The sequence below is a fragment of the Copadichromis virginalis genome, linkage group LG12 (genome assembly GCF_057382275.1).
Source record: "Copadichromis virginalis isolate Kocher_CV1m ecotype Utaka linkage group LG12, C_Virginalis_male_GT1.1, whole genome shotgun sequence".
Classification (NCBI taxonomy): domain Eukaryota; kingdom Metazoa; phylum Chordata; class Actinopteri; order Cichliformes; family Cichlidae; genus Copadichromis; species Copadichromis virginalis.
In genome coordinates, this window is record NC_140629.1 from 7,282,172 (window position 1) to 7,300,626 (window position 18,455).

Sequence of the window (18,455 nt, forward strand, 5' to 3'; positions counted from 1 at the left end):
GGCAAAGTACCCGAGCAGAATAGAGAAAATCTGACAGGCCTTACTGAGTTCTTCCATAGCAACAAAGCCTGTTGTGAAGACACTAATTTGGCGAGCGTCAAACAGCTGTGGCCTGACAAAGTCTTGGAACCAACCTGACAAAAAACAGCTGCAGGGGGAGCAACAAAACAGGAAGGACAATTTTGGTAAAAGCTTATATTAGGAGAAGACAAAGTCTCCAAATCTCTTGTCTTTTGCTCCGCTTTGTATCATTCCAAGACAGCTGTGGGAAGTTTTGAAGTGATGGAAGCCAATGTGTCACACTTGGCATTACTCAGAGGCCTCTGTGTTGAGTTTGTCAGCCCGCTGAGAATGTGCAGGCCTCAGGCAGACATGGAGGGAGCTTAGCGCCAAAATGGCTGAGCAGCATCACCTTTGTTCCTCATCAGAGCTATCGCATCGACCTTCAATGAGAGCCACAGGAGAGAGAGGAGAGCACTGAGGAGCAGGGGAAATAAATCAGTCACATGTGCACTACCCATGTATGTGTGTAGCTCATTGTTTTGGAGGCATCTGTTTGTGTGCACTTGCATGTACCTGTTTGTGTGTGTATTGTTGCCACTTTAATTAATTCTACTTTTCCTTCCCACTACAAGCTCCTCCTCTCCTTGTCGAGCTCTGGCGGGTGACTCTTGTTAGCTGCGCAGCGAGCAGGGAAGTGACTGCGCCTGACAATATAATTTACATTGTCTGTAGAGAGCGATCGGAGCACGGCAGCCTTATTTATGCCACATTAGGGGATTTGCCTGTGCTGCCGTCTCCCGGTCCAATCCATCAGATGGCTGTTTTCCAATGCCGCTTTATTGGAATGTGCCCTTGAGAGCGTGCTGAGTAGCAGGGAGTGTGTTTATCTGCGTGTGCACCAGTGCTGTGTTGTGTGTTTATATGGAGCCATATGAGGATTTGTTGTGTATTTGTGTGGGGTGGGGTACTGCTTTGTGTGAGCACGTCCACGCACGAGTGCGCCGATTCTGTCGACTGTGGCCAGCATTGTCAGACAAATGGAGTCCATTCTCCAACCGACCAAATTACAGCTTAACTTCAGAAGGGGAACAATGATTGCGAGGCCATTGTCATATCAGTGTGCCTGCGCAGCAGAAAAGTGGCTACTTTCCTGCTGGGCCAGGGCTTCTTATACAGCATGTCCTCAACAGGAATGAGCAGAATTTTTCCTCCACTGGCTGTCAGATCTGCTGCTATTGACTTGTCTCCCTTTGTAACGGTCCCAAATTACAGTCGAGCCATTCCCTCGGCATGTCTTTCAGTGGATAGCTGTCTCGATAAGTGAGTTAGATGCAAATTGACACGGACACCCACACGCAGCACAAGCATGGCACAAAGCTTAGCAAACAGGAATATGCATTGGAAAGTTCTGGCAGTGGAACAGAGTAATGAACGACACCAAGGAGCTCATTTTTCACAGAGGATACAAAATGTCGAGTCCGGAAAGACATGTCGGAGCTGCGAGGCGGCAACAAATGCGGCTCCAAGTGCTGCTCATTAATCATAAGGAGGGAGCGGTGGCGAGGGGACACGTATCCTTCTGTAGCGTACTTATGAGAGCATTATAAATGTGCAGTGCAGCTGGTTGACTGAGAGAGTAAACAGCCGAGCGGTGTACTGTACAGCCTGCCCTTACAAGGACGCTGAGCCTGAAGCACCTGTTAGGAGCGGTGGTCACCTGGTCTGCAATACTACAATACTGCACAGAGCATAAACACAGATCTATTTACTCCACGTGCAGGAGGAGCAGTTATTTCTCCTGTTTTCTTCTAGTTGTTTTCTGTTCTCAGCTCTGATATGACAGGTTTAGAGTCTTCATTTATGATTCATGCCGGGGCCCTACTACACAATGTGTGACAGACGTGAAAGACTATAGTTTGCTCCCAGACCCATCATGCTTGCTGTGTAGGCACTACTGATTTCCAGTAGATGGATGTAAATAGAAAATGGCAACCAAAGCACTGTGTATGATAGAAAAAAAATCTCACAAGTGCTGGTGGAGTGCTCTGTATTCATATTGGCCAAGTTGAAAGTGAAAGAAATGTTGTGGAAGAGTCAGAAAAATTGTAGTCTTTCTATGTTCCAGTCTTTGACATATATATATATATATAAATACATATATATATATATATATATATATATATATATATATATTAGGGGTGCAAAGATACACAAAATTCACGGTTCGGTTCGATACTTTGGTGTCACGGTTCGATATTTTTTCGATACAAAAAAAAATGTTCATGCCTTTTTAATTTGTCATTTATTAAAATTATAAATATATATTTTAACTCAAAAGTACAGTTTTTAAATTGAATGTTGCTGAAACAACAAAGTAATAAAAAATAAATAAATCTATCTGATCGAGGAATCACTCATCTTTGGAAAAGAGAGTTTATTACAGAGAAATGGCTCTTTCCAAAATAAAAGCTATACTACACGCTTCTTCTGGGCTATATTCTCAGCAGCATATTAAACATATCAGGTCCCCATAAGGAGAATCATGTGCTAACGGCTGTCTAAATGACTCGGGTAAAGTTTGTAGCATGCGTGCTTGTTGTTTTTGTCTGCTTCCACTTGTCTTTGCACTAGGATGATGTCGGAGTAAATGTGCAGTCATATTCGTTAACAAGCTACCGCGGATCGCCCCGTGCGTGGGGCTGGACGGCCAACACGTTAACGAGCTAACTGCGCTAACGCACTAGTTCCCACCAATGTAATTGAGCATTGCGTGGCACATCCAACATACTGTTTTACTTTTGTCCATGACGCGCTTGCCTTCATATATATATATTTATTTATTTTAGTATTTCATCTTCATGGCAAACATCTCATCTCATCCCTCTGTTGAGCACCCAGCAGTGATGTCACAGCGCTCTATAATCTAGGACACCCTTGAGTACAGCCCTGTGTCACAGCACTGGAGTCCGAGCACATTTAAAAGCTGCCCGACAATGCAAAAATGCAATTCCCTTAAAATTTTATATCCTAATGTAATTAAACAAACCAATAACCCACAATAAATTCTACCCTTTCCTCAAAAAGACCAATGCCATAAAAACTTCCTGCAGCCAGAACCCACAGCCTCCTGACCCCACCCAAGTCCAGCCAGCCCCATCTTGTCTCCCCCCAACTTCCATATCTTCAGGACAAGGGGCAATTTAGGCTTTAAGTAATTGATGCTACTTCCTTGCTGTAAAAAAGACAATAAATGAGAGTTGGGTGTGGGCCGGGGTGCTGTGTCAGTGTGAGCAGTTAATGACTGTACAGGGCTGTGAAGGGAGGGTGGTTGATAAATTAAGCAGGGGTGAACTTTAGCACCCGCCCTTACCACTGGGAGGAGGAGGGAGAAGGGAGGATGAGGGAGAGAGCAGGAGTGTGAGAGAGAGAGAGAGATGACAAGGCCTATCACGGTGATGGAGTGGCTCGGCTACTCTTGGCTGCACACTGCTGTTTGCTCTCATTCTCATTCTTCGCCTGTTCAGACACAGACAGGGACAGAGACGCGCTGCTTTTCAAACACGTCTGCCGATTCCGTCTCTTCCATAAAATTGCACCACACCCATAACACGAAATAATATCCACAGTAAGCAAAATGCAGCATACCACGGACACTGTGAGAACCGTAACTGCTCTGTATACATACACGTACACTAATCACGCTGTACCCTGCAAGGACAGAAAGATCGGCTGTGAAGCTCCATTACACACACACACAGATTCATACACAGTCGACACTGACGCACTTGGAAAATTCAGAGTCTGTTCTCACATGCATGCACATGCACTGTATTTTTAAAACACACCAAAGCTCAGGAATGCAAAACAGTGGGATACAGATTGAAGACAGAAGTGGAATGAAGGTGTTCATGAAAAGAAATGAACTACAGGTTGCTTCTTTATATGTAATACAATACAAATGAAGTGTGTCATCGCTGAAGTCATCGCTGTGCTGCTAAACATAAACCTTTCACGATGTTCTATTATTTCAAGCCTCATAACAGTCGAATCCTCATTTTTATGTGATTTATTGAGGCTTTCAGGAAGCGAAACTTTCTAAATACATTTCTAATTTCTAAAACATGAAGGATTAATTACTATTCTAGTTTCTTTCAGGCTTTCAAATTTTTAAAATTACATGATTTCACTGACACCATGTCTAAGTCTGTGCTGTGACTCACAAAAGCTGAAAATGTATTATATCCAGTTAAACTATGTTAGCTGTACCAGATGTACCAGTCAAGCAAGCATTTATCCAACAAGTGGTAATAGAGCATGATATACTGTGATGCAAAACAAAACATTAAAGCTTCTTAACAACTTGCTTTGGCACAAAAGGGACAGCAACAGAAACTGATCAGAAACCTGTTTAATGAATAAGTTAAAATAGAAGGTAAAAGTTAACGGTTAAGATAAACTGGAATTAAACAGTAGATGTTGAGAAAGACCAAGACAGTGAACCAAAAGAGCCATTCAAATCAAAGGCTTTGGTATAAATATAAAAGCAATGAGTTTTTAATTAACACGAGAAAAAGGAAACGCTGCAGCGTTTTGGAGCTCGAGGTTGTCGAGGTATTGGATCACGATGCCCACTATCCTTAGGAACGACACTGATAATGCACAAATCTGCAACACATACAATTTTGGCATGTATGCATTTTAAGTCACAGTGAATTATGTAGGGGAAGTGGTAAAACCTGTGGAAACTTTATGTAGGACATCCTTGTTTGTGTTTTGTCACTATCCAGGAGTTATTAATGGACTAGTTTTGGAATCCATAGTCTGCTGACGATGCCTCTGTGGAGAAACAAATCATTTTCTGAGTTTTTGTTGTAGCCTGCAGATATCTGGGCTGAGGCTTCCCATTCCACCCACTAGTTACTGTTTAATAACGCAGATAAAGTTTAAAAAGGTGAAAAGTCAGAATTTTTATGAGCTAGCCATCGTTAACTCCATTAGTAAATTAATAAAAAGTGATGCTTTGAATACCTTCAGATTTCCCAAGAGGAGTTGTAGGAGAAGAAAGACACATTGGGGTTCCTTTGATTATTCTGGAGTGGATGACCCACTAATTGCAAGGTTGGTAGGTTAGCTTATCCTCTCACTGTACAGGTTTTGATGTATCATTGATTAGGACGGAGTTTTAAAGAAGACAGATCGTAGTTATCAAATAGACCTGGAGTGTTACTCGCTTAAAACATCTTGCTACAGATTTAGAGCATATTAACATAACAACTTCATCTATAGCTCAGGTTTGTAGGTATCTGAGAGAGCCAGATAAAGAGCCTAGGAAGGCACAAACCCTTCCTAGAGTATTTACTGTGTACTCTCAGATGTGCTCTTTCCTCTTCTTGTTCCTCATGCCTGCTGAAGTGACAGAGCAGGCATACCAGCACACTTGCCTTAAATGCTCCATTAAAAAAGAAAAAATACTTGATAAATTAAGTTATCATCAGATATTAAAATTAATGAGGGGTATGCAGCAGTCTAAAAAATATGGCCCTGGTCTATTGTTGTAAAGGACAAAGCAGATATTGCATGCAGCTGGCTAGGTCTCTTCCCCTCACCCCGCACACACTTCATTTACGCTCACACACACTTTCTGTTTTTCCCCTATAGAGTCTAGGATGGCACAGTTGTCACAGCAGTTAATTTCGTTGGACAGAGATGAGGGTCGCACCGAGCTTCGAAACTGGCTCTGGTGGTTGTGGGCACATGACAATGCTGTGCCGTGGGTAGCACCTGTAGAGAAAAGGGCACACACAGCAGGAGTTTGTGTGCATTTACACATGGATAAGTGTACGAGCACGTTTAACTGTAGTGTGTCTGGGTTTGTTTTTTCTTCTTGTGGTTAACCTACTACTGCGTGTTTTGGGATTTGTGCAGGTGGGAAGCAGGTCTCACAAGTGTTACACTGATAAGGAGTGTCATCGACTGTAGTAACTGAGAAAAAAAGACATCCATGAACTTTAAATATGACTAGACTAATTATCTAACAAGAATAATGGAAAGTTGGTTCATATTCTTCTGAACACAAGTCAGTCCAGTCTTTGATAAACAGGTTTAATTTATCAGCATTAATACAGTTAAAATAAAACTCCCTCCGATTGATCTGAATGGTTGCTGAAATTTGTTTCACTCCTTCATTTAATCTGTTACTAATAAAGCCCTAATTAATAATGATAGTAAAAAAGTCAGAGATCATTAACATCAGCACCTTGAGGGTTTTTTTTTCTTCCTACCTGTTTCGCACTGGCAGCGGGAGGCTCAGGTTGCCAGCACGTGACTCTTACTGGCACACTCACAGCACTAGAACAACATATTTTAATGACAGGAAATGTATATGTACCTCTGTTTCGCATGATTTATGACTGGATTCTTTATAATAAGCAATCTAATTACAGGAGCTATTAAAATTACATGCAGCCAAACCAATTAAGTTGTCTGCCTCTCTGAGCGTGTTTCCTGTGGGGGCATTTAGGGTTCATCAGCAGTTAAATGGCACGGGGATTTTATTGAGATATACAGAAGATTAGAAGCTCAGAGCTATTACAGCTTGTACAATATGTAAATGTGTATGTAGGGGTCTTTCATAAGGACAGCTGTAAGGACAGAAATACAGTTTTCTCTGTTTCAAAAATGTACCCAAGCACTATACGTGGCTTCGAGGGAACACTATGGTAAGATTTTCCTCGTTTGAATCAAAGCAGAAGAATCTTATCTTAGTTGACTGGCATATACGGTATTTATTCACACTCGCGTTTTTGCTGTCTCTGAATTTTGTGTTTACAGGTTTGTGCTTTGCCAGCAGCAGCCTACTGCTGTGGTACATTTACCTCTACAATGTACTGCAGGTGCTTTCCAGTGCCTGTTAAATTCCAGTAACAGAATAATAATAATGATATAATACTTGGAACGTTTCTTCTTCACGCAGCTTTTTTCACTCAGTGTTTATACACCAGTTCACATCTAATAATTAGTTATTCATCTCTGGCTCTCTTCCACATCCCTGCATGGAGTTTTTCCTTCCTACTGTCACCAAGTGCTTGCTTGCTCGATAACAAGCTTTAGATGCTTGGCTACAAGATTAACAAGAGTCCCAAGGAGCAGTACCCTCCCTGGAGAAGAAGACTAGCGGCAAAGATCAAGGCAGCATGGAGGGAAGTCATCTAACTATCAGAACTAATGGAAACTAGGATCAAGAAATGGATGTCTAAGAAGTACAATGCGCTGTCCATCCAAGTGTAGTTGGATGGTAATAATTAGAGGGAGGTGTCAGAACTGGGGAGATTGCACTACCAGAAGACAACACTGCAGATATTGAAGGTGGTTAAAAGTATCCCACACGCAAACGTGAACCATGAAGAGGTCATTAGGAAAGCCACAACTGCCAAATACCTACAAAGAATAAGGCAAGTCCTTGGAATATCTAGGCTATAAACACCTACCCTCTGTCACCCTGTTGGAATAATAAACTAAGCTAAGATTGATAGAGGCTGGGGTCTACAACACCAGGCGAGACTCCAGAAGCAAGCTGTGCAGAGATGCCTGTGAAGCCATCCAGCACACAACAGCAGAGTGCAAGATGCTAGCAGGCAGGTACATGTAACACCATAGCCAAGTGACTGGCTTAGTATACAGAAACATCTGCGCCAAGTATGGCCTGGAAGTCCCAAACCGACACAAGCAGAGGAAGTTTTGATTGCTATGATTAAGTCAGACGTGTCTAGCTCATAATCTAAAATAAACTCAACCAATATGATGTATTTCTGCCAGACTAGCTTTAAGGGGCTATTACCCACCACACCACCACATGGCTAAGTAGCATAAGCAACATGAGCACATGGATAATTAGCATATCTGTACATGCAGACATTATTGAAGATTCTTTGGCAACTGCTATTTCTTAGTTTTTATTTACACATATTTACAGAAAGGTGTTTTTTATGACTAAAGGAGCTTGCAGGGCTGAAAGTGTTAGTTAAGGCCTGAAAGTCAGTCAATCCCTGTGTTAACACGAACAGCTTCGCAGCATTAACAAACGTGCCAACAGTCTTTTACAAAAAAATGTTTTGGCCACTATGGATAGTTTCCCACTTCATAACAGTTTTACAGTGGATGTTTTTTTTAAGCTCCTGGAGTTCTGTTGGTGAGGCTTAATATTAGGGTGATGTCTGCTTTGATTAACTGTTGCACCCACGCAGCGATATGTATCTGCTCGGCCCTGCCTCACTAATTTGAATCATTGAACTGTCCTCTTCACTTTCTTTATGTGGTTTGTGCCTTTTGGAACATTTTTAATGGAATTTTCTAACTAATATTTTGGCTTTCTAGAAGTCTGCTTAAGTTTTGGTGAGTGAAATTTTAATATTTGTCACACTAACATCATCTTTTATATACAGTTCAAATTAAACTGTGTATTTCAATATAAAGTGATGAAGAAATGTTGTTTAGTGATTAACACATTTGCCCAACATCCAGAAGATTCTTAGTATAAGACAAGGAGAAGAGATAAGCCCCCGGGAGTCACAGAAAGGGCATCAGTGTAAAAATCTATGCCAAATCAAATATGTGGATCCATTCAATCTGCCAGCATCTTGAGAATAAAGGAGCAGCTGAAAGAGGAAGATTTCTCTATAAATCTTGGCCTATGTAGTAGTAGATAGGAGCTATTGTTGTGGATCCTACAATAATAGAGAGAAAACCCCATCAATCAGATGATCCCTTATGAGCAAGCACTTGGCAACAGTGAGAAGGAAAAACTCCCTTTTAACAGGAAGAAACCTCTAGTGGAACCAAGGAGGGAGACATTTACACAGCAAGGCACTAACTTTGTCTTCCACTTTGTTAAGTTGCACAAGAATAATTGAAGTGATTTCATTGGCTCCTGGCAGCACTGTAGCGTTCAAATAAACACAAGTTCATTGGCTGACACTTTGTCCACACTAATACGTTTTCGTTTGAAAACACGTGTTTTTCTCTCCGTTTTGGCCTTCCGTCCACACTGAGACGGCTTTTTCGGTCAAAGAAAACGCAACATTTTGAAAAAGCTCTCCAAAGCGGATACATTTGAAAGTGCCGTTTTCGCGTCACAGTGTGGACAGCGAAAACGGAGTCTTTTCGAAAACTATGACAGATTTTAGTTATGTGATGCAGTCATGTGACCAATTAAACAAAGATAGCGGAGGGCATTATACAGCAGTTGTTTTGATTGCTCTGAATTTTGACAGCCCTATTAAAGATTAATCAGTCTGTACATGCTCCAGATAGCTTTTCTTCAAATTCTTTAACTCTCACTCGCTTTTGCAACTTTGTACTTTTGTGTTCACACAGCAACAACTCCACCTCATTGTTAGTCCATTTAAAAAACTCGGTGCTTTTCCTCAACATGTTGCCGCAACGTTTCAAAGAGCCGGAAAGTAAACAAACGGCAGACTAAATGAGGCAGGTCGAATCGTCTTGCGTTTCACTCATGCGCCGCACTGGAACGTAAGCGTTTTCGGCCGTTTCAATGTGGACGCACAACTCTGTGAAATTGACTGAAAAAAGTAGTGTGGACACGGAGCGTTTTCAGACAAAAATGCCGTTTTCAAATTTATCCAGGCTAGTGTGGACGTAGCCTTAAATTGCCGTGTGCAAAGCGGAACTTTTGTCCGCTGCTCCACAAGCATTTTCTTTTTTAGATGAAAGAGTGAATAAAAGTGAAATCAATGAATAAGAGGCAAAAATGCTAGACTTAGAATAGTAATGTGCGATTTTTATGGTTCTGCGTGGTTAAAAAAAGAGCTTTACATAGTTTGCAATTTGGAAAGTAGTGCCAAAAGACTACTAATAATGTTATAAAACCAACATCTATCCTTTAATCAGATTTCAACTTTCCCATTCAGTCACAGAGCATTTAGATAGAAAGCATAACCCTCTACTACAATTCCTTCGCTCCTTTTCTTCCTTTTGTTTTCTCATTTCCTCTGTTTTTCTGTCCATCTTGGGCTTCACACTTGTGTCTGTGCTCTTTGTTTTCTCCCAGTGAGAAGGACAGAAATAGGAAGGGTGTGAAAGAGCTGCTGCAAGAAGATAAAGCTATTTGGAACTGTCACAAGTCTCCCATTGAGGAAGGATGGGGGGAGCTGAACAAGCAAGGGGAGCGACGGAGGAGTGGATCGGTCCATCCATCACCACCGCGCAGGACTGACACAACAAAAGATGGAGTGCCGGGAGAGGCCTCTCAGCTGCGACGGGCCGGGGAACTCGAAACAATATTTTTTGGCGCCTGTCAAGTTGTCCAATAAAGGAGGCCGATATATGAACTATCTAGCACTGATGTAATGCGCCTCATAAATCTGCTTTAATTACTCGGCATGGGGACAGCCAGTGGGAGCCCGCGCCTGGATTTATGGCATCTCCGCTTGGCATCTTAACGACTCTGTGCTTTTAATATCATTACCCTGTAATTTATTATGCTGCCAGGGTGCACACCCAAACCTTCAGCATAACTCTTGTTTATTTATGCCCGTTTAAAGGCCACTTCAGTGACACAGGCATTTAGCACATTTCACTTGGGCTTTAATCATTTGTCCTAATGAGACCATTATGTAGTGGTGTCCTCTGGCTGGCTCCAACTGTGGCTTGATGGTTCAGGCCAAGCCCTAGGAAGCCATGTGAGGTGGAAAGACAAAGTTTGTTGGGTCATGGTCCCATGTGTGTGGGTCTTGCTCCTGCCCCAAATCCGGTGCCACCCTCTGGGAGGCCATGGCCTGAATGGCAGCGTTTAGTTCTGGGTGTTCACATCCAGCAAAACTCACATCAGTGACGCTGGCAGAAAACGTCCTTTCCTTTATCTTCCTTTCTCTGCCTAAAGATCGTGAAAAGCCCTCGGCGTTCCCCTTCATTGTTCCTTCCATTTCCTACTGTTCACCTCTCATTACCCCTCCACGTCTCCCTTTCTCTATTCATCCAGTTTGGATCCTTCCTTCCCCCAATTTATACTTCTCTACTCTTCGCTCGTCTGACGGCTGAGGAGAAGGAACAGAGGGACGGGGAGGAGAGACGCGAGGGCGGGGTGGATAAAAAATGAGTTTGGGGTGACGACAGGCCCTGCCTTTCTGCTGCCATGTCATGCTAATGGTTTCCAGATCAGGCTCCATATTAAACCCAGGCGATACCCTGTCTCACGCGTCTCCATAATGCTAGCTGCTAAATGCCTGCGCAACCAGCTTTGACAGTGACATATTAGTTTTGCGTCCCTCTGCAATCTGATACCTCTGAGTTTGCCACCATACTAAAGATTTGATTAATGTTGTTCCATTTGGAGCCTGTAATTGGCTACGACTGGAGCGCAGAATAATCAGGCGTTTCTATTCAGAGCAGCGAGCAAGTAGAGAGGAAGGGGGAGAGAAGGGGGCAGCAATGCTAATGAGCAAGCTAGTTAATTAAGCCTGCAGCACGGTGGCGACAGTTACTGATGACTCCTATGACAAACCGCCCCTTCGCCTCTTCCTCATCCGCCTACCATTGCTGCTGCCGCTCCTCTCATTTCCTCTTCACAACTACTACCAGTGTGCAGCATGGTAGCAAAGTGATTTTCAAAGATGACTTGTTTTTAGTATTTCATCCAGGCTGCAAAACATCACGGGTTCAACAAGCTTGTGTCTGCTACCTCTAGAAGTCAAATAATCCATGTAGTGTTTTGGGTTGTTATTTTTACTGTGCAGTAAAATAATAAAATCTACAGTCAAACTTTTCTACAGCTGAGGCAGAAATATGATTCTCAGATATCTAGAGCTCAGTGGTATCCTCTCAGCAATCTTCCCTTCTAGGAATGCTATTAGGAGTGGGATTTGACTCCCTCTTTAATAATTTCAGAATCTTTTTTTGACTTTAAGACTTTGGACTAGTCTAATACTTTTTCTCCCAGTTAATCTATTCAGCAGATATCCTGAAATACCAAAGGGGACGATTGGGGCCAAAAAGGCCTTACATACCTTTAGAATATAGACATTTGATGTAACATTGAGTGTTGTAGTCAAGTGTACCTAAAACATGTGTTATGTCTCGTATACTTTTGTCCATCGGTCATCATAGCAAATCATCTACTTCTGTCTGCATCAATCAATCCACAATGGATATTTTTTTATCCTTTTATTTGATTTGTCAAAAACTTTATACCTGATACCCAAGCTAACTAAACCCTCCCAGTGGTTAGGACTGACACATGGAGCACACTGGCCTGTGGCACTGAATTATTGTTGATATTGCCGTCCCAGCAAAGACATGTCAAATGCAGCTTTTGTCACTCTTGTCGTGGTTTTAATTTTAAAAAAACTAAAAAAAAAAAAACCTTTAGAATGCTATTAGTTAATTTTCAATTTAATGGCAGAAACATGTCTGACAGAGTTGAAATGTGGTTAATAAAGGGCTTGTAAAGTAAGTGATGCTAAAAAGAAACACTGGAGGAACATTTTGCAACTAATTAGTTAAACTGACAAGAGGTTAGTAACATGATTGGGTATAAAAAGAGCATCTTATAGAGGAAGAGTTTCTCAGAAATAAGGATGAGGATAATAAAAAATAATAAAAAATAAATAAATAAGGATGAGCAGAGGTTCACCAATCTGCAAAAACTGCATCTATATATTGTCGAACAGTTTCAGAAAAATTACCTTCACACTGCAAACATTCGAGTCCAACCCATGACCCTTTGCTGCACGTCTTCCCCTCTCTCTCTCCCTCCACTTTCTTTCCTTTCAATGTGTCTGTCAACAAAGCCGAAAAGGGCAAAAAAAAAAAAGAAAAGAAAGAGTGAAAATCTGGAAAATTCTCTATGTGGATGGCCAAAAATCAAAAGACACAGGAGGCGCAGCGATTAGAACAGGTCTAATTTTGTCATAGAAATCACTTTGCTAAGTGGACTCAGGAACACTCAAGAAATCTGTTATTCAAAGAACAGTAATCTTCAGAGAAGAAGCCATATGTGGACATGATCCAGAAACCCTGCCCTGGGTGAAGGCTGGAAAGCTGTTTTGTGGTCAGACCAATCGAAATTTTAAAATAATTATCATCAGCACTCAGTTCTAAAGCCTTCTAATGATATGGGGGTACATCACTGCCTGTGAGCTGGCAGCTTGCACATCTGGAACCAGACACCATCAATGCTGAAAGGTGCAGGTGTTAGAGAAACATATGCTTCCAACCAGACATGTTTTATTTTCAGGGAATGCCTTGTATATTTCAGCAACATAATCCTAAATAGTGCCCTGCATTTACTAAAATAGCAGAGCTTCATAGTAGAAGTCAGAACAGACAATCGGAAACATTTAGAAACAAAAAACAGACAAACAAAAAATTTCATTTAATTTAGATAAAGCTCCAAAATAACTGCCCAAATGGGTTCCCAGAGGCATCTCACGATGACGGTCATCTTGAAGCAGTAGCACGACTTGCTTCTAGAAGGATATTATTGTGTTGCAGATGTTTTTTCATAAACGTTTTGATGGTCCCGTCTCAATGTAGCTTATAACCCCTGTTTATAAGACAAGGAGTCCATGATGTATTTTTAAAACATCCAGTAACACAAAGCAAACATCAAGATCACACAAAGTTTGCTGAAAGCCAGGAATGCAAAAGAAAAAGAAAAAACTGCTGTTCTTTGTTTCAGTAAAATAATTGCTAGTCAGTCGTGGCATTGTGCGTTTGACAGCTTATTTAGCTGATGGCTGTCACTGAACTGTAAAACAGCAATTAAATGAATGTGGGATTCATCATGTTCATGTCGCGGCCTTGTCTCCTGGCATCGCTCTCAGACACAGAATACCTTCTCTGACAGGCAATCAATCAGAGGCGTTCTGACAGCAAAACCGGTCCTTCTCTCTTAAACTGCAACATTACAGGACGGAAAAGAAATATTTGTTAGATTTATGGCGCCATCGCTGTGCGCTGCGAGTTGAAATTTGTTCGTCAAGAATGTTCAGCAACAGAGTGACACGGAGATGATGAGTGGAAGTCATTTCAGCTGTATCCCTGAATCTCCATGAATAAAGTTGTAAATAGCTCATGTTTCAGTAGGAAATATTTCTGAACGGTGCTGCAGCGAACACACTGGTACCAGATATTACTTAAGTGGATACTGGACTTCACTTTTTGCCAAGCTATTCAGGTATTGGAGCCAAAAAGTCACCCAGTAATTAACCCACGTATAGAAAGTGAATAAACCTGATAGTCGTTTGACTTGGAGAACTAAACATAAAAGACCCCAGCCTCAGGATCCAATGTATTGCTAACGTTGGCTCAAGCTTGTTTTAATGGGAGTTCTGTATCAGGAGGGCATCTGTGCCAAATCAAAGAAGATGCAGATCCAGCTGTTTCTTTGACCCCTTGGGAAATATGGGAACAGCCTTCTAATTTAAATCAGACATGTTTACGGTGAATATTAAAAGGTCCTAAACCTGACTGCTCCCTTTTAAAAGGTGGTGTCATGTGATGGTGTATGATTGTGAGAGAACAGTGCAGGTAACACTCCAGTGAATTCACACAGTGAGCGAGGGGATGCCATCTGTCTCAAGTGTCCCAACCCGACTAACCCGATGTTGTCCGGAGCTCCATGTGATAGCCTTTTGACTGCTAAGGCTATCACAAGGCTGCTTATTAACTCTCCCCCAAGTGCAGGTAGAGTGTGAGGATTGGTCGATGATGTGGGATTTTCCCTCCTATCCTCTGTTGTTATTGGTCAGATGCTGACAATAACAAACATACAAGCAAACCCACACTGTGGAAATTTTAAGCTTCACATAAATACACAGTGTTCCCATAGCAAACATTGGAAAATAATACACATATATATACTGACTTCAGGACACACACACCCACTAACTGCATGTTCTACTTATGGAACAACAACTCGAACAATGCTTCTTGTTATTGTTACCTCCTCCATGTGTGAGTACGTAGAGCCTGCTACAGTATGTTTTTTGAGCATCTATCATTAAATCTACTCATGCAACAAAAGTTCCAGTTCAGTTTTGGAGTTTCCTTTTCGATACAGGAGAAAAGCCAAACCCGTGATCTCAATGTGTCACGGGTTGTGTAACAGACATTTGTGCTAGCTTGTACCGTTGTTTGACTCCATCTTAAATTTACTGTCCACAAAGGTTCGCCTGTTGCAGCTCCTTATCCCAAATATGGCCGCTTCCTCCAGCCTGCTGTTATTATATCTTTGTGTGCATCTGTGTGTGTGTGTGTGTGTGTGTGTGTGTGTGTGTGTGTGTGTGTGTGTGTGTGTGTGTGTGTGTGTGTGTGTGTGTTGAGAAAGAAAGCGGAGGTGTGATCATAGAGGTGATGACAGCAGATGAGTGCTGTGTTTGGAAAGAGCTTTGGCCTTCCACACAATAAGAGATCGCTGTCTACACGCCAGCTCGTGCTCTTTCTGTGTGTGTGTGTGTGTGTGTGTGGGTGGACTCAGTCCTGAGCTGCCACCCAGTAGTCTAATGACAAGACAAACAGCAGGTTAATTCTGTCTCTCTCACTACCTGTATGTTTACGTGATGAAAGCTCTCTGCCTCTCTGAGCTGCCTGACAGTTGTGACATTACTGAACAGCAGGAGCCACTCTCTCTCTCTCTCTCTCTGTGTGTGTGTGTGTGTGTGTGTGTGTGTGTGTGTGTGTGTGTGTGTGTGTGTGTGTGTGTGTGTGTGAGAGAGAGAGAGACTGATGACAGCAAACAGAGAAAAACAGCATGTGCAGCCTGGGATGGGTGAGGGGGGGAGAGAGAAAAGATTCATTTGTGGGGAGAGAGGAGGAGGAGCAGGAGGAATGAGGGCGGACTCGACGGGTTCTTGAACTGACGCTGACCTTGGAATAAACCCTGTGATCTCTCCCTGACCCCAGATCCCTCACCAGGGTCCCTGCAAAGGGCAGGTTGACGAGTGGTTTAGAGAGGCTTAGGGAAGGATTAAAGGGTGAATGCTGACATTCAGATTTTATTCGGTAGAGCGATTCCTTCTGATTTGTAGCTAAGAACAAAAGCTAAAGTCTCCTTCTGTGAGTTTTGCAATTTGTCATCCTGAGCTCCTAAAATGGGAAAATCGTACGAGGGAGTACACAAGTCCCAGGCAAGCGATGTCTACAATCAATCATTAAATCGTTAAATCATTTTGAGGCTCTATTCTCAATAGAGTGAAATAATTCAACGCAATTACGTTTTTGTGAAATGTTCCAATAATCCCATTGTAATGTTTGGAGCACAATTACTGTGAAAAACTGAAAAAGTGTAATATCTGTGTTTTTACTGATTACTAATAAAATGACATTTATGTGTTCCTTAAGTGTTTAAAACATCTGCATTTCCACGTTTTCATCTTTTCAAACAACGTTGGACTTACTAGAATTTGTAATTGAACGATATAGATCAGAGGTGATAAACATAAGGCACAGGGGCCAGAATGGACCTGGCATAGACTGCTTAGATTTTGATATTTTAGCGGTATTTTCACATGTTTAACAGCTTTTCCTATTGATAAAGACTCACATCCACAATGCCATGCTACACTAAAGTAATTAACTACTAGAGCAACTAATAATAGAATAACTAACTAATAGATTTTTAGAATTTTGTGTGAATTAATGAAAACTAATGTTATAATTACACATCAGTCTGGGCAACGACTAATGCAAATTTACACATTTATTATGTAGTTTCACTTGTCAGTATGTGGCTCACAATATAAAATGAATTTGGCATTACTGGTAGATAATAATGTACGATATACTTTATTTATTCTAAAGGTTAATGAGTTAGCAGCCAAACATTGGAAAAACAGCTTAAAGCCAAATGAAATATAGAAAATATTACAGATCAAAATTAAATAAATAGAAAATACAAAAGAGTGAAGTACTCCAGGAATCAAAATTTAAATGGAATATAATAATTTTAAATGTAAGGTAAATTCAAACTAAAAAATAAAATAAGTAGACTGATAGATTTAATATTGTGTCTTGTTATCAGGTTAGTCAGTTATGGCCTTTCAGCTCATGCATGGGGCAAATATAACTTAAAATAGAAGTTTAGCTAAGTTTAGTTGTTATGTTGGCAGTTCTGGACTTCCATACCAGGCAAGACTGATCAGTGGTAATCTGTGTAAGCCTTTTCTAAAACCAGTTTCCTGAGACTGGAGGCACTGGATGAACACAGAGAAAGTGACACACAAACACCACCAGCCTGTTTAACATCTGGTGCTATGCCAATGCACTTCACTGAGGCCTCTGACTAACTCAGGGGGGTCTCTCCTTTTGAAAGTTACCAAGCAAATTAGGTCCAGCTCAAAAGGCTCTGAGCGTCCCATCCATTTATAAAGGGATGATTTATTCTCCATGTGGTCCCTCTTTAAGCAAGAGGGCTGGAGGAGGAATGGTAAACACTGACATAAATCTCAAAGGATTTTCCCAGTTGCAAATTGCGGCTCTCTTACTTTTAGCTCCCTCTGATGTCGTCTCTCCTCCTTCATTCCCAAGAGAATCAACACAAAATGTCTTGTAAACAAACCCACGTGTCCCATACCAAAGTGGGCACAGAAAGAGGCAAACTCCCAAGATCTCCGTGCCCCGTCTGGGACTTGAAAGAGGGGTGACGACATTTGCGATGACTGTCACTTTTTACTTTGGCAGTCGCCTCTCGCTGTGGCAAGAACGGAGTTTCTGTCAGTGCTCCAAAAATGGCTTGTTTATCCCTGTTTTTAAACACATGTAACTCAAACCAAAGGCAGAAAAAACAGTTTTTAGCCTGGCCTATCACGCTTTTTAAATAAATAAATGAAAAAACACAGATAAAAAAAACATACAGGCTGTGTAGAATGTCAATAAATGAGCCCGAATATGAATTGTCCACATGGACAATTCATATTTTGCTCACTCTTTCCTTACCTGGGCAGGTAGTGGAGTGTGTGCAGCAGGGGCGGAGCGTGGGGGTGGCTTACTGGGCTTAAGCCCGGGTTGTTTTGTCAGAAGCCCGGGGTCTTTTGGAGTGTAATTTTTTCATAGTTAGATGCCTGGCTGACAACTGTATAAAACAAAAAGTACACACAATATTCGAAGCACATAGTGCACACTGTGGGAATTTACGACTGTGCGTGAATCCCCCCTGATATTGGTATGATCCGAGCTCAGGCACTAAGCGACTGAGCGAGGGGGCGGGGCAGCTGCTGCCTGTGTGCGCTGTTGGAGAAACGGAGCCAGCCATACTAAGGAGAGCTTAAGTTTGACCAGTTACCAAAGAAAATCATTCATACCGTACAAATAATGTAAATATGACGGTGCATCACGAAAGATTGATATCAAACTGATCACTTGACCAATATTACGTTACTCGCTCTTCAAGTGAATCAACAAATGGCGAAATGAAAAGCCGAACAAATGCTATTTTTTTA